This window comes from Canis lupus, chromosome 18 (genome assembly GCF_003254725.2).
Source record: "Canis lupus dingo isolate Sandy chromosome 18, ASM325472v2, whole genome shotgun sequence".
Lineage (NCBI taxonomy): Eukaryota > Metazoa > Chordata > Mammalia > Carnivora > Canidae > Canis > Canis lupus.
In genome coordinates this window covers 34,566,907-34,579,188 of record NC_064260.1, presented here as the reverse complement: position 1 = coordinate 34,579,188, position 12,282 = coordinate 34,566,907, and the positions used below count along the sequence as shown (strand labels likewise).

The 12,282-nt window shown below is 40.9% G+C and overlaps 1 long non-coding RNA gene across 2 annotated transcripts in view; it reads right to left on the bottom strand.

Moving 5' to 3' along the window:
- Positions 1-8,564: 8,564 nt before the first annotated feature.
- LOC118351350 (uncharacterized) overlaps positions 8,565-12,282 on the bottom strand; it is a 36,095-nt gene continuing 32,377 nt past the window's right edge. For both annotated transcript variants that reach the window (XR_004806661.2, XR_004806663.2), the window contains one exon: positions 8,565-8,970. This is a non-coding gene — a long non-coding RNA (uncharacterized LOC118351350). The remainder of the gene's footprint in view (positions 8,971-12,282) is intronic.

The window sequence follows — 12,282 nt, the reverse complement described above, 5'->3', positions numbered from 1 at the left end:
GGAAAGACTTTCTAACACAAGACATCAGTAGAGTCCTCAGAAGATTACTATCTCACTAGTGCAACAGAATTGAACCTAGACTAATGGCTGTTCTGCACCAGTATAACAAAGCTTAAAAGCTAACTTGAGAAAGATCATATTGTTTCCAATTCATTTAATTACAGCCCAGAACAAAGCCCAAAAATATAGAAAGGAATTTTTAAAAAAAAATCCAACACCCAACAATGTAAAATTCACACTGTTGCCAAATCAAAAATAACTAGTACTGCAAAAAGCAAGAAAATACAACTTTTTTTTAAGATTTTGTATTTAAAAAAAGATCTTAAAAAAAAAAAAAAAAAAAAAGGGCAGCCCGAGAGGCTCAGCGGTTTAGCACTGCCTTTGGCCCAGGGCGTGATCCTGGAGACCCTGGGATCGGGTCCCACGTCGGGCTTCTTGTGTGGAGCCTGCTTCTCCCTCTGTCTGTGTCTCTGCCTCTCTCTCCGTGTTTCTCATGAATAAATAAATAAAATCTTTTAAAAAAATAAAGATTTTGTATTTTTATTCATGAGAGACACGGAGAGAGAGGCAGAGACACAGGCAGAGGGAGAAGCAGGCTCCATGCAGGGGGACCGGTGTGGGCTCCATCCTAGAACTCCAGGATCATGCCCTGAGCCGAAGGCATCCCAAGAAAATATAACTCTGGTGAAGATTTTTAGAAAACAGAATCCTTGTGCACTGTTGATAACAATGTAAATTGGTACAGCCATTCTGAAAAATACAGAGGTTCCTTAAAAAGCTTAAAATAGGGGTGACTGGATACCTCAGTCAGTTAAGCATCTGCCTTTGCCTCAGGACATGATCCCAGAGTCCTGGGATCAAGTCCTGCATTGGGCTCCTTGTTCAGCAGGGAGTCTGCTTCTCCCTCTCCCTCTGCTGGTAGCTCCCCCTGCTTGTGTTTCCTCTGTCAAATAGAGATCAATCAATCAATCAATCAATCTTAAAAAAAAAAAAAACCTAAAAATAGAGGCACCATATGAGCTAGTAATTCTTCTGGGTATCTACCCGAAGAAAACAGAAACACTCACTTGAAAAGATACACGTACCCTTAAGTTTATTGCAGCATTATTTACAATAAGCCAAGATATGGAAGTAACCTAACTATTCATCAATAGATGAATGGATAAAGAACATGTGCTATGTATATGCAATAAAATATTACTCTGCCATTAAAAAAATGAAATCTTTCCGTTTGTGACAGTATGGATGGACCTAGAAGATATTATGCTAAGTGAGATAAATCAGACAGAAAAAAACAAAAACCATATGATTTCACTTAGTGGAATCTAAAAAACAAAGTAAAACAGTAAACAATGACAAATAGAAACATAATTATAAATACAGAGAATAAACTAGTAGTTGCCAGAGGGGAGGTGGGTAGGAGGATGGGTGAAATAGGTGAAGAGGATTAAGAGATACTTCCAGGCACATCTGGGTGGCTCAGCAGTTGGGCATCTGCCTTTGGCTCAGGTCATGATCCCAGGGGCCCAGGATCGGGTCCCTCCTTGGACTCCCCGCGGGGAGCCTGTCTCTCCCTCTGCCTATGTCTCTGCCTCTCTATGTGTGTCTCTCATGAATAAATAAATAAAATCTTTAAAAAGACTTTATTTATTTGAGAGTGTGTATGAGAGAGAGAGAGTGTGTGAGAGAGAGAGAGAGAGAGAGAGAGAGCACACACACGCACAAACGGGGCTGGGGGAGAGAGGCAAAAGGAGAAACAGATTCCCTGCTGAGCAGGGAGTCTGATGCAAGACTCCATCCCAGGATCCCAGGATCATGATCTGAGAGGAAGGCAGACACTTAACTGACTGAGCCACCCAGGTACCTCCTCCCAAATTTTAAAAAATAAGCTCTTTGCCCCATGTGGGGCTTGAACTCGTGACCCCGAAATCAAGAGTCATATGCTCTTCCGACTGAGCTAGCCAGGTGCCCTAGGAGTAAAAACAGGACTAGAATAACCTTGCTAAACTTTCTTATTAGTTCTACCAGCTTTTTTTAAATGGATTCCTTGAGATTTTCTATATACAAGATCATGTCATGCACAGATGGAGATCGTTTTGCTTCCTCCTTTACCATCTAGATGCTTTTATTCCATTTTGTTGCCTAGTTGCTCTGATTAGAACACCTAACACAATGTTGGAAGGAAGCAGAGTTCCTTGTCTTGTTTTTGATCTTAGGGAAGAGCATCCAATTTTTCACCATTTAGTATGATGTTAGCTGTGGGTTTTCTGCAGACGTACTTTATTGGGTTGGAAAAGTCCTTTCTTTTCCTAGCTTGTTGAGGGTTTTTCATCATGAATGTGCTGTGATTTTTTTCTGCATATATTGAGATTGATCATTTGATTTTTGTTTTATACTCTGTTGTTATGTTTTTTACATTAATTGGTTTTCATATGTTAAACCAATCTTGCATTTCTCAAGTAAATCTTGGTCATGGTGCATAATTCTTTTTTTTCTTAAGATTTTATTTATTTATTCACGAGAGACACAGAGAGAGAGAGGCAGAGACACAGGCAGAGGGAGAAGCAGGCTCCATGCAGGGAGGCTGATGTGGGACTCGATCCCAGGTCTCCAGGATCACACCCTAGGCTGAAGGCAGCACTAAACTGCTGAGCTACCTGGGCTGCCCTTTTTCTTCTTCTTCTTCCTCCTTCTTCCTTCTTCCTCCTTCTTCCTCCTCCTTCTTCTTCTTCTTCCTTCTTCTTCTTCTTCCTCCTCCTCCTTCTTCTTCCTTCTTCTTCTTCCTTCTTCTTCTTCTTCCTCCTCCTCTTTCTTCTTCTTCTTCTTCTTCTTCTTCTTCTTCTTCTTCTTCTTCTTCTTCTTCTTCTTCTTCTTCTTCTTTCTTCTTCTTCTTCTTCTTCTTCTTCTTCTTCTTCTTCTTCTTCTTCTTCTTCTTCATCTTCTTCTTCCTCCTCCTCCTCCTCCTCCTCCTCTTCTTCTTCTTCTTCTTCTTCTTCTTCTTCTTCTTCTTCTTCTTCTTCTTCTTCCTCCTCCTCCTCCTCCTCCTCCTCCTCCCCTTCTTCTTCTTCTTCTTCTTCTCTTTTTTTTTAAAGTAGTCTCCACACTGAGCATGGAAACTGATGCCAGGCTTGAACTCACCACCCTGAGATCAAGACCTGACCAAGATCAAAAATCAAACACTCAACCACCCAGGTACCCCCGTAAGTTTTTGTTTAGGTTACTGGATTCAGTTTTTTATGGACCTTGTTGAAGATTTTTTTGCATCTGTATTCCTGAGAGACATTAGTCTGCAGTATGTTTTTTCTTGTTCTGTCTTTGTCTAGCTTTGTTATTGTTTTTCAGTAAATTTGAGAATTTTGTCCATTATTTCTTCAAGTATTTTTTTAAAGATTTTATTTATTTATTCATGAGAGACATAAAGAGAGAGACAGAGACATAGGCAAAGGCAGAAGCAGGCTCCCTGCAGGGAGTCCAATGCAGGACTCGATCCCTGCACCCTAGGATCATGCTATGAGCCGAAGGCAGAAGCTCAACTGCTGAGCCACCTAGGCGTCCCTATTTCTTCAAGTATTTTTTTTTTTCTGCTCTTTTCTCTCTCTCCTTTCTTCTGGTACTCCCAACATGTATGTTGGTGTGTTAATGGTCCCAATTTCTCTGAGACTCATTTCTCCTCACTCTATTTGTTCTCTTTGTTCCTCAGTTTGCATCATCTCTATTTTTTTATTTAAAATATTTTCTTTTGGGGGCAGCCCCAGTGGCTCAGCGGTTTAGTGCCACCTGCAGCCCAGGGTGTGATCCTGGAGACCTGGGATCGATCGAGTCCCATGTCAGGCTCCCTGCGTGGAGCCTGCTTCTCCCTCTGCCTGTGTCTCTGCCTCTCTCTCTGTCTATCATGAATAAATAAATAAAATCTTAAAAATAAATAAAAAAATATTTTCCTTTTTTAAGAGTTTATTTATTTCACAGAGAGAGAGTGCACACAAGCAGGGGGAGGGAGAGGGAGAAGCAGCTCCCCACCAAGCAGGGAGCCTGATGTGGGGCTGGATCCCAGGACCCTGGGATCGTGACCTGAGCTGAAGGCAGACGCTTAACCAACTGAGCCACCCAGGCGCCCTGCATCATCTCTATTGACCTATCTCAAAGTTCACTTACTCCTTCTTCTGCCTGTTCAAATATACGATTGAGCCCCTCTCCTGAGTTTTAAAATTTCATTCATTTTACTTTTTTTTTAAGATTTTATTTATTTATTTACTCATGAGAAACACAGAGAGAGAGAGAGAGAGAGAGAGGCAGAGACACAGGCAGAGGGAGAAGCAGGCTCCTCGCTGGGAGCCCGATGAGGAACTCGACCCCAGGACCCCGGGATCATGACCTGAGCCAAAGGCAGACATGCATCCACTGAGCCACTCAGGCGCCCATCATTTTACTCTTCAACTCCATAGTTTTCACTTGTTTTTTTATGATTTCTATATTTTTATTGCTATTTGAAGGACCATTGTCATTATATACACCTTTACTTTGTTAATTATGGCTTCCTTTATTTCTGTGAACATGTTCATAATAGCCTCTTTGAAGTCTTTTTCTGATAAATCTGATATCCCTTAGACAAGTTCTGTTGCCTGCTTTTTCTTGGGGTTTGGTCATACTATTCTGTTTCTTTGCATATGTCCTAGTTTTTGTTGGAAACTGGATGTTTCAGACAATATATTGTAGCTTGTAGTAACTCTTGAGTATTGGTCCCCACCCCTTTCCAGGACTTGTTATGTGTTTATTTATTTAGGGACTGACTGGATTACCTCAGTGAAGTCTCCCCTCCTTACTACCCCCTTGCATGGTAGTCGAGCCTCTGGTGTTGCTCCTCAGAAAAAGTGTAGTTTGGGGTATGCCCACAATCACACTGAGATGACAGTGGTTTGGGTAGGGCTGTCTTCCTCTCTTCCTTAACCACACCCAGCTGTTAAACTTCACTAATTTCTAGCTGATTGCTCTATTTTTAACAGTTTATGCCTGGGCCTAAATTGGTCTACAAATTACTCCAATCAAGGCTCACTTGAAGGAAGAATTTCTGAGTTTAGTGTCTGATATTCACTCTGACCTCAGCTGTCATGTTTAGTTATCTTCCAAATACCAGCCTATAGTTTAGCTTGTGTCATAGATCTCCTCCCAACTGCCTTTCACCATAACCTGAATTTTTTTTTAAAGATTTTATTTATTCATGAGAGACACAGAGAGTCAGAGTTACAGGCAGAGGGATAAGCAGACTCCTCAAGGCAGCCTGATATGGGACTTGATCCCAGGACTCCAGGATCATGCTGTGAGCCTAAGGTAGATGCTCAACCGCTGAGCCACCCAGGCATCCCTGTATCCAGTTCTTTAAAAGAAAGGTTTTGTCATTGGATTTAGAACTTCTCATACTGAACTTTGAAGGCACAACCTGACATCCCCCTCATTGTTTATCTTGCTATGTATCCAACACGATCCATGCCCTAAGTGCTCTGTGTATATGTATTTTATTTAAAAAGCAGATGACTGGGATCCCTGGGTGGCGCAGTGGTTTGGCGCCTGCCTTTGGCCCAGGGCGCGATCCTGGAGACCTGGGATCGAATCCCACGTCGGGCTCCCGGTGCATGGAGCCTGCTTCTCCCTCTGCCTATGTCTCTGCCTCTCTCTCTCTGTGACTATCATAAATAAATAAATTTAAAAAAAAAAGCAGATGGTTAACTCAGTGGGTGTAATTTACTATTAATTCACTGCCTGTAAAAACATTAGCTCTCAAATCCATTCATCGTAAAAAATATTATTTTTTTTGGCTAACTGGAAAACAATATTTATAATTCATTACCTAGTTTATTAAGCATCCATTCTGTATGAAGTGTTTTGTTTTTGAGATTTACACAGCAATAAAAATTAAAATGAAGATAAACTAAGATTTATTAACTACTAGTGAAAATAGAAATTATTTCTTCTGGATACTTGGGCCATACATCCTGGGTCTTTTTATTTTTTTATTCCTTATTTTTATAGATTTTTAAAAAAAGTAATCTCTACACCCAATGTGGAGCTCAAATTCACAACCCTGAGATCAAGAGTATGCAGTGAGTCAGTTTTCTCTTTTTTGTTGTTGTTTTTAAGATTTACTTATTTACTTACTTCTTTACTTAAGAGAAAGAGAGTATGAGCAGAGGGAGGGGCAGAAAGAGAAACTCCACAAGCAGACTCTCCACTAAGCTAGAGCCCAAGGTGGGCTCCATCCCAAGACCCTGAGGTCATGACCTGAGCTGAAACCAAGAGTCAGCTGCTTAACCAGCTGAGCCACCCAGGAGCCCCTCACTTTCAGTTTTGTGTGTGTGTGTGTGTGTGTGTGTGTGTGTGTTTAAGATTTTATTTATTTATTTGACAGAGAGAGAGAGACCACAAGCAGGGGAGCAGCAGGCAGAGAGCAGAGGGAGAAGCAAGCTCCCTGCTGAGCAGTGAGCCCCACACAGGATCCTGAGATCATGACCTGAGCTGAAGGCAGATGCTTAACTGACTGAGCCACCCAGGGGTCCCTCTCTTTCTGTTTTTAAGATTCTTTGTCTTTTGACAGTTTGACAAACATGTCTAGGCTTAGATTTCCTTGATTTTATCCTACTTAGAATTTGTTAAGCTTTTTGACTGTGTTGATTCATATTTTTGCCAAATTTAGGAAGTATTTTGGTCATTAGTCCTTCAAATATTCTTTCTATCCCTTTCTATCTCTACTCTCTTTCTAGCAATCCCATCTAGGGTTCATATGCTTGGATGGTGTACCACAGGTCTCTAAGGTGCTCATTTTCTTCACTTCTTTTTCTTTCTCTTTATGACACGGAATCATTTCAATTAAGCTATCTTGAAGTGTGCCGATTCTCTCTTCTTCCAGCTTGAATATGCTGTTGAGCTCCTCCAGTGAATTTTTCACTTAAGTTATACTTTTCAACTCCATTTTGTAATTTGTCTGTTTATTGATACTGTGTATTTGGGTTTTTTTTTTTTAAGATTTTATTTATTTATTCAAGAGAGGCGCAGAGACACAGGCAGAGGGATAAGCAGGCTCCCTGCAGGAAGCCCAATGCGGGACTTGATCCCAGGACCCCAGGATCACAACCAGAGCTGAAGGCAGATGCTCAACCACTGAGTCACACCAGATATTCTGTGTTTGATAAGACATTGTTACCATACAGTCCTTTAATTCTCTAAACGTGTTTTATTTTAGTTCTTTGATCGTATTTATAACAGCTGATCTTAAGTTTTTGTCTAGTAAATTGAAAACACTGGATGTCCTCAGGGTCAATTTCTTTCTTTCTTTTTTTAAAGTAAGGCCTACACCCAACATAGGGCTTGAACTCACAACCCGGAGATCAAGAGTCACACACTCTTCCCACTGAGTCAGCCAGGCACCCCGGCTCTTAACTTTTTGTCTGGAATATCGACCTTAATCAAATATTTCAGTCGATATTCCAGACAAATGCAAACTAAAAGCAACATGCATCTAAATTCCACAAAAAGACTAAATATAAATATAAGATAAAGATTTTATTTCTACTTAAAAATTTTTTTAAACATTTATTCATTTGTTTGAGAGAGAGTGTGTGCACGCACACAAGAAAGGGAGGGGCAGAGGCAAAGAGAGAGACAGAATCACAAGCAGACCCTCTGAGTTCAGGGCCTGACTCAGGGCTTCATCTCACAACCCATGAGATCATGACCTGAGATGAAACTAAGGGTCAGACACTCAACCGACTGAGCCACCCAGATGCCCAAGATAAAGATTTAAAAAAAAAAAAAAAGATTTTATTTATTTATTCATGACAGAGAGAGAGAGAGAGGCAGAGGGAGAAGCAGGTCCCATGCTGGGAGCCCGACGTGAGACTCGATCCCAGGTCTCCAGGATCACACCGTGGGCTGAAGGCGGCACTTAACTGCTGGTCCACCGGGGCTGCCCCCAAGATATAGATTTTAAAAACTAATTTTAATTAGAAAAAAATTATGAGGCGTGGCAGGGTAGCTCAGTTGGTTAAGGATCTGCCCTCAGCTCAGGTCATGATCCCAGGATTCTGGGATCAAGCCTCGAATTGGGCTCCCTGCTCAGCTCTGCAGTTCCCCCTGCTTGTGCTCTCTCTCTCTCTCTCAAATAAATAATTAAAATCTAAAAGTTATAAGTTTCGGGGATCCCTGGGTGGCTCAGTGGTTTAGCGCCTGCCTTTGGCCCAGGGCGCAATCCTGGAGTCCAAGGATCGAGTCCCATGTTGGGCTCCCGGCATGGAGCCTGCTTCTCCCTCTGCCTGTGTCTCTGCCTCTCCCTCTATCTATGTCTATCATAAATAAATAAAATCTTTAAATAAATAAATAAATAAATAAATAAATAAATAAATAAATAAAAGTTATAAGTTTCATAATAAAATGGTGAAGTGAATTTTGGTATATTTATGTGATAAAAGATTATGTGGTCTATAAAAATGTTTATGAAAGATTCTTAAGGTCTTATTAAGCAAAATATGCAAATACAAAATTTTATACACAGTAAAATATCAAATACATAAAATACATGTTGCTAAATGTTTTTTTTTTGCTAAATGTTTTTTTAAATGCCTCAAATGTTAATAGTGATTGCTTCTAGATGGTGAGATTTTTAAAATATATTTCTTAAGCTGCAAATGTTCTACAGTGTGCAATTACTTTTATCCTATGCCATGAAAGGTAAACTTTGCTTAAAACACAAGTCCTTTCCTCTTCCAACTTGGAATCAAAATACTGGACTTAGCTATTGACTGACAATGGAGAGCCGAGAGTGTTTACCAAGACATTGTGTTAATGGCAGATCCATGACTAGAAACCTTCAACTCTTCATACTTCATACTTCTCTAGAGGGAGCAGACTTTTGCAGGGGCTTTTTTGTCTGTGTTCATTGGCATATCCAGGTTCCTGGCTTCTTCATCTCTAAGTCTGGAATATCTGAGACAAAAAGAAAACTCATTACCATGTCATTCTTGGGTTCCAAGGCCCCCAGTCTGACTTATTTTCTACATCCTTCAGGGCCTTCTTGTTAGTATCTAGGGTTTGGGAGTGTACTTACCAGAAGGAATGGGAAAATGTACTTCTAGTCTATCTTCCTGGAGTCTGTACCTAATTTTGAATTTATAATTTTATAATATTATCCCCCTACCATTCCCACTCATTCTCCTCATTCTCTTCCTTCTCCTTTTGTTTTTAAAGCGGGCCCACAGATTTGCAGTAAGTTTCAGGCCTCACAGAAACTGGATCCACCTCAGTTATTGGCACATGACAAGAAATCAATAAAATTTTTTTAATTTTATTTTTTTAAAGATCTTTATGTATTTATTCATGAGAGACACAGAGACAGAGAAAGAGGCAGAGACACGGGGAGAGGGAGAAGCGGGCCCCATGCAGGGAGCCCAGTGTGGGACTTGATCCCGGGTCTCCAGGATCACACTTTGGGCTGAAGGCGGCGTTAAACTGCTGAGCTACCAGGGCTACCCAATAAAATATTTTTTTTAAATGGATAAATGATTTGATCCCATAGTTAAGACCTAATGAAATTAGGATGCCTGGGTGGTTCAGTGGTTGAGCATCTGCCTTCAGCTCAGGGCATGATCCTGGAGTCCGGGATCCAGTCCCACATCGGGCTCCCTACAGAGAGCCTGCTTCTCCCTCTGCTTATGTCTCTGCCTCTCTCTCCATGTCTCTCATGAATAAATAATAAGTATTTTAAAAAACAAAGTACAGGGATCCCTGGGTGGCGCAGCAGTTTGGCGCCTGCCTTTGGCCCAGGGCGTGATCCTGGAGACCCGGGGTCGAATCCCACGTCGGGCTCCCGGTGCATGGAGCCTGCTTCTCCCTCTGCCTGTGTCTCTGCCTCTCTCTCTCTCTTTCTCTCTCTCTCTGTGACTATCATAAATAAATAAAAATTTAAAAAAATAAAAATAAAAAAAAACAAAGTACAGTTGAATCTTGTGACTTAAAAAAGAAGATCTAATGAAAATATGGTACTTGACATTGAATCCTACAAAGAACGGTGCCATTGAAATATTGGAAAATTACAAGAAAAACAAATCTTAAAAAAAAAAAAGAAAAATCTAATTGGAAACACCCCTCAAGCAATGATGCAAACTGGATATCTTCAGTATCTTAATATTCTGGGGAATGCCTTTTGGTTTTGAAAAAAAGTGAACTGAAACAAAGCAGCTAAGCGGTGACCAATTGCTGCTTAAAGGCTCTCGCGAACTTGTATAAGCAGCACAAGATTTTACCTTTCATCTAAATCCTAAATAGAAGGCAGCCTGGGTGGGTCAGCAGTTTAGCTCCGCCTTCAGCCCAGGGCGTGATCCTGGAGTCCCGGGATCGAGTCCCACATTGGGCACCCTGCATGGAGCCTGCTTCTCCCTCTGCCTGTGTCTCTGCCTCTTTCTGTGTCTTTCATGAATAAATAAATAAAAATCTTAAAAAAAAAAAAAGGAAAAAAGAATACTTTGTAGATCCACTTGAGTAATATGGATATTTAAAAAATAATAATAATAAAAAAATAAATCCTAAATAGAAGCCTCATGGATCATCTATTCTAGCAGTCCCTAAATCTTGCTGCATCCTGAAATCACTTAGGAAGCTTATTTCCAAGTGCAAAAGAGATGGAACATTTTTGTACACACCCTACTGGTAATTATTAAATTATATACTCTTTGGACTTCCAAGCAGCAATTTATAATTGGCTCCTGGCAAACTGCAACTGAAAAGGCCATAGGAACTTAAAAACAAGGAGAAAATCTGCATCAACAAGTTGATATAATTCCAGCGCTCCAAATTTAGAAAAATTCTGCTAAGCGGAGTATTGAATGGGACGAGATTGCAGAAAAACACCAGAGATGACATTCAACTGTTCTTCCAAACAAAACAGGATGTTGATACAGTGAGTAAATGGAGATCTTGGCAGACTCCAACTATCAACCTCTAATTCAAAGGAATAAAGAAAGAGTGGCAGAAAGGATAAGTCACAAGACTTAAGTGAAGTAGTTCAATCAAAACACTCTCCCCACATTTAAAAGGCCTTCCAAAGCCGCAGGTCCAAAGCCGTGGGAGTTGGAAAGCCTCAGGGCAAGCACCTCCTCGGTAAACATAGGCAGTTGGTGTGGTATTTCCCCACTAAGAGGAAGTTGCAATAGGAAAGACAGTAAATATAGTCACACCATGTAGATGGAGTGAGAACTTGCCCAAACATTAAGTTAGAAAGCTGGCCCTCCTATAGAGATTTCATCAAACACAAAAAAGAAGCTCTTAGGATGTTGGATTATAGACCTGGCCATGTACATTTACACCCATGAGCTCTCTGTCTAAAGACTGGAAAGAAGGTACTTAACTACACAACAGTGTATAATGTGGAGATCCAAGGAGGATCTCTTTCCCCTGTGTTAAAGCAAATGTTAAGCTTGAACAGACCTCTCCTCTTCTAAAAATGAAACAAAACAAAACTGAAAAACCTTGAAATGGGTGTACCTAGGGGGCTTAGTCAGTTGGACTACTGACACTTGGTTTTGGCTCAGGTCATGATCTCAGGGTCATGGGATGGAGTCCCCTGACAGGCTCCAGCAGAGTGATTCTTTCCCTCTTCCTCTCTCTCCCTTTCTGTCCCTCCCCTGGCTTGTGTGCATGTTATCTCTCTCTCTCTCTCTCATAAATAAATAATATCTTTAAAAAAAACTTGAAATGGAGCTTATGGGACAATTCTGCAATGTAAATAAAAGAACCTAATAGCATGGAGGAAAGAGTCTGTTTTTCTTTTTTTTTTTAAGATTTTATTTATTTATTCATGAGAGACACAGAGAGAGAGAGAGAGAGAGAGAAAGGCAGAGACACAGGCAGAGGGAGAAGCAGGCTTCCCTCAAGGAGCCCAATATGGGACTCGATCCCGGATCCCGGTATCACACCCTGAGCCAAAGGCAGCCGTTCAACCGCTCAACTGCTGAGCCACCCAGGCATCCCAAGAGTCTATTTTTCAATCCTCAATTCACCAGATATTCACTGAATGCCTACTGGGTGCCAGGCACTCTTCTGGGTGCCCAGTATAAGTCAACGAATTTTCCATTGAGGGAGGGGGAGGAAACAGGCAATAAACAACAGATTTTTTTAAAAGTCAGTGTGTGTATTAGAAAGAGATAAGGAATTTGGAAAAGAGACAAAGATCACATTAAGAAAGATCTGGAGTGTAGAGCCACGCTGTGGAAGAGGAGGTTGTGGCAGTATTTAAACAGGATG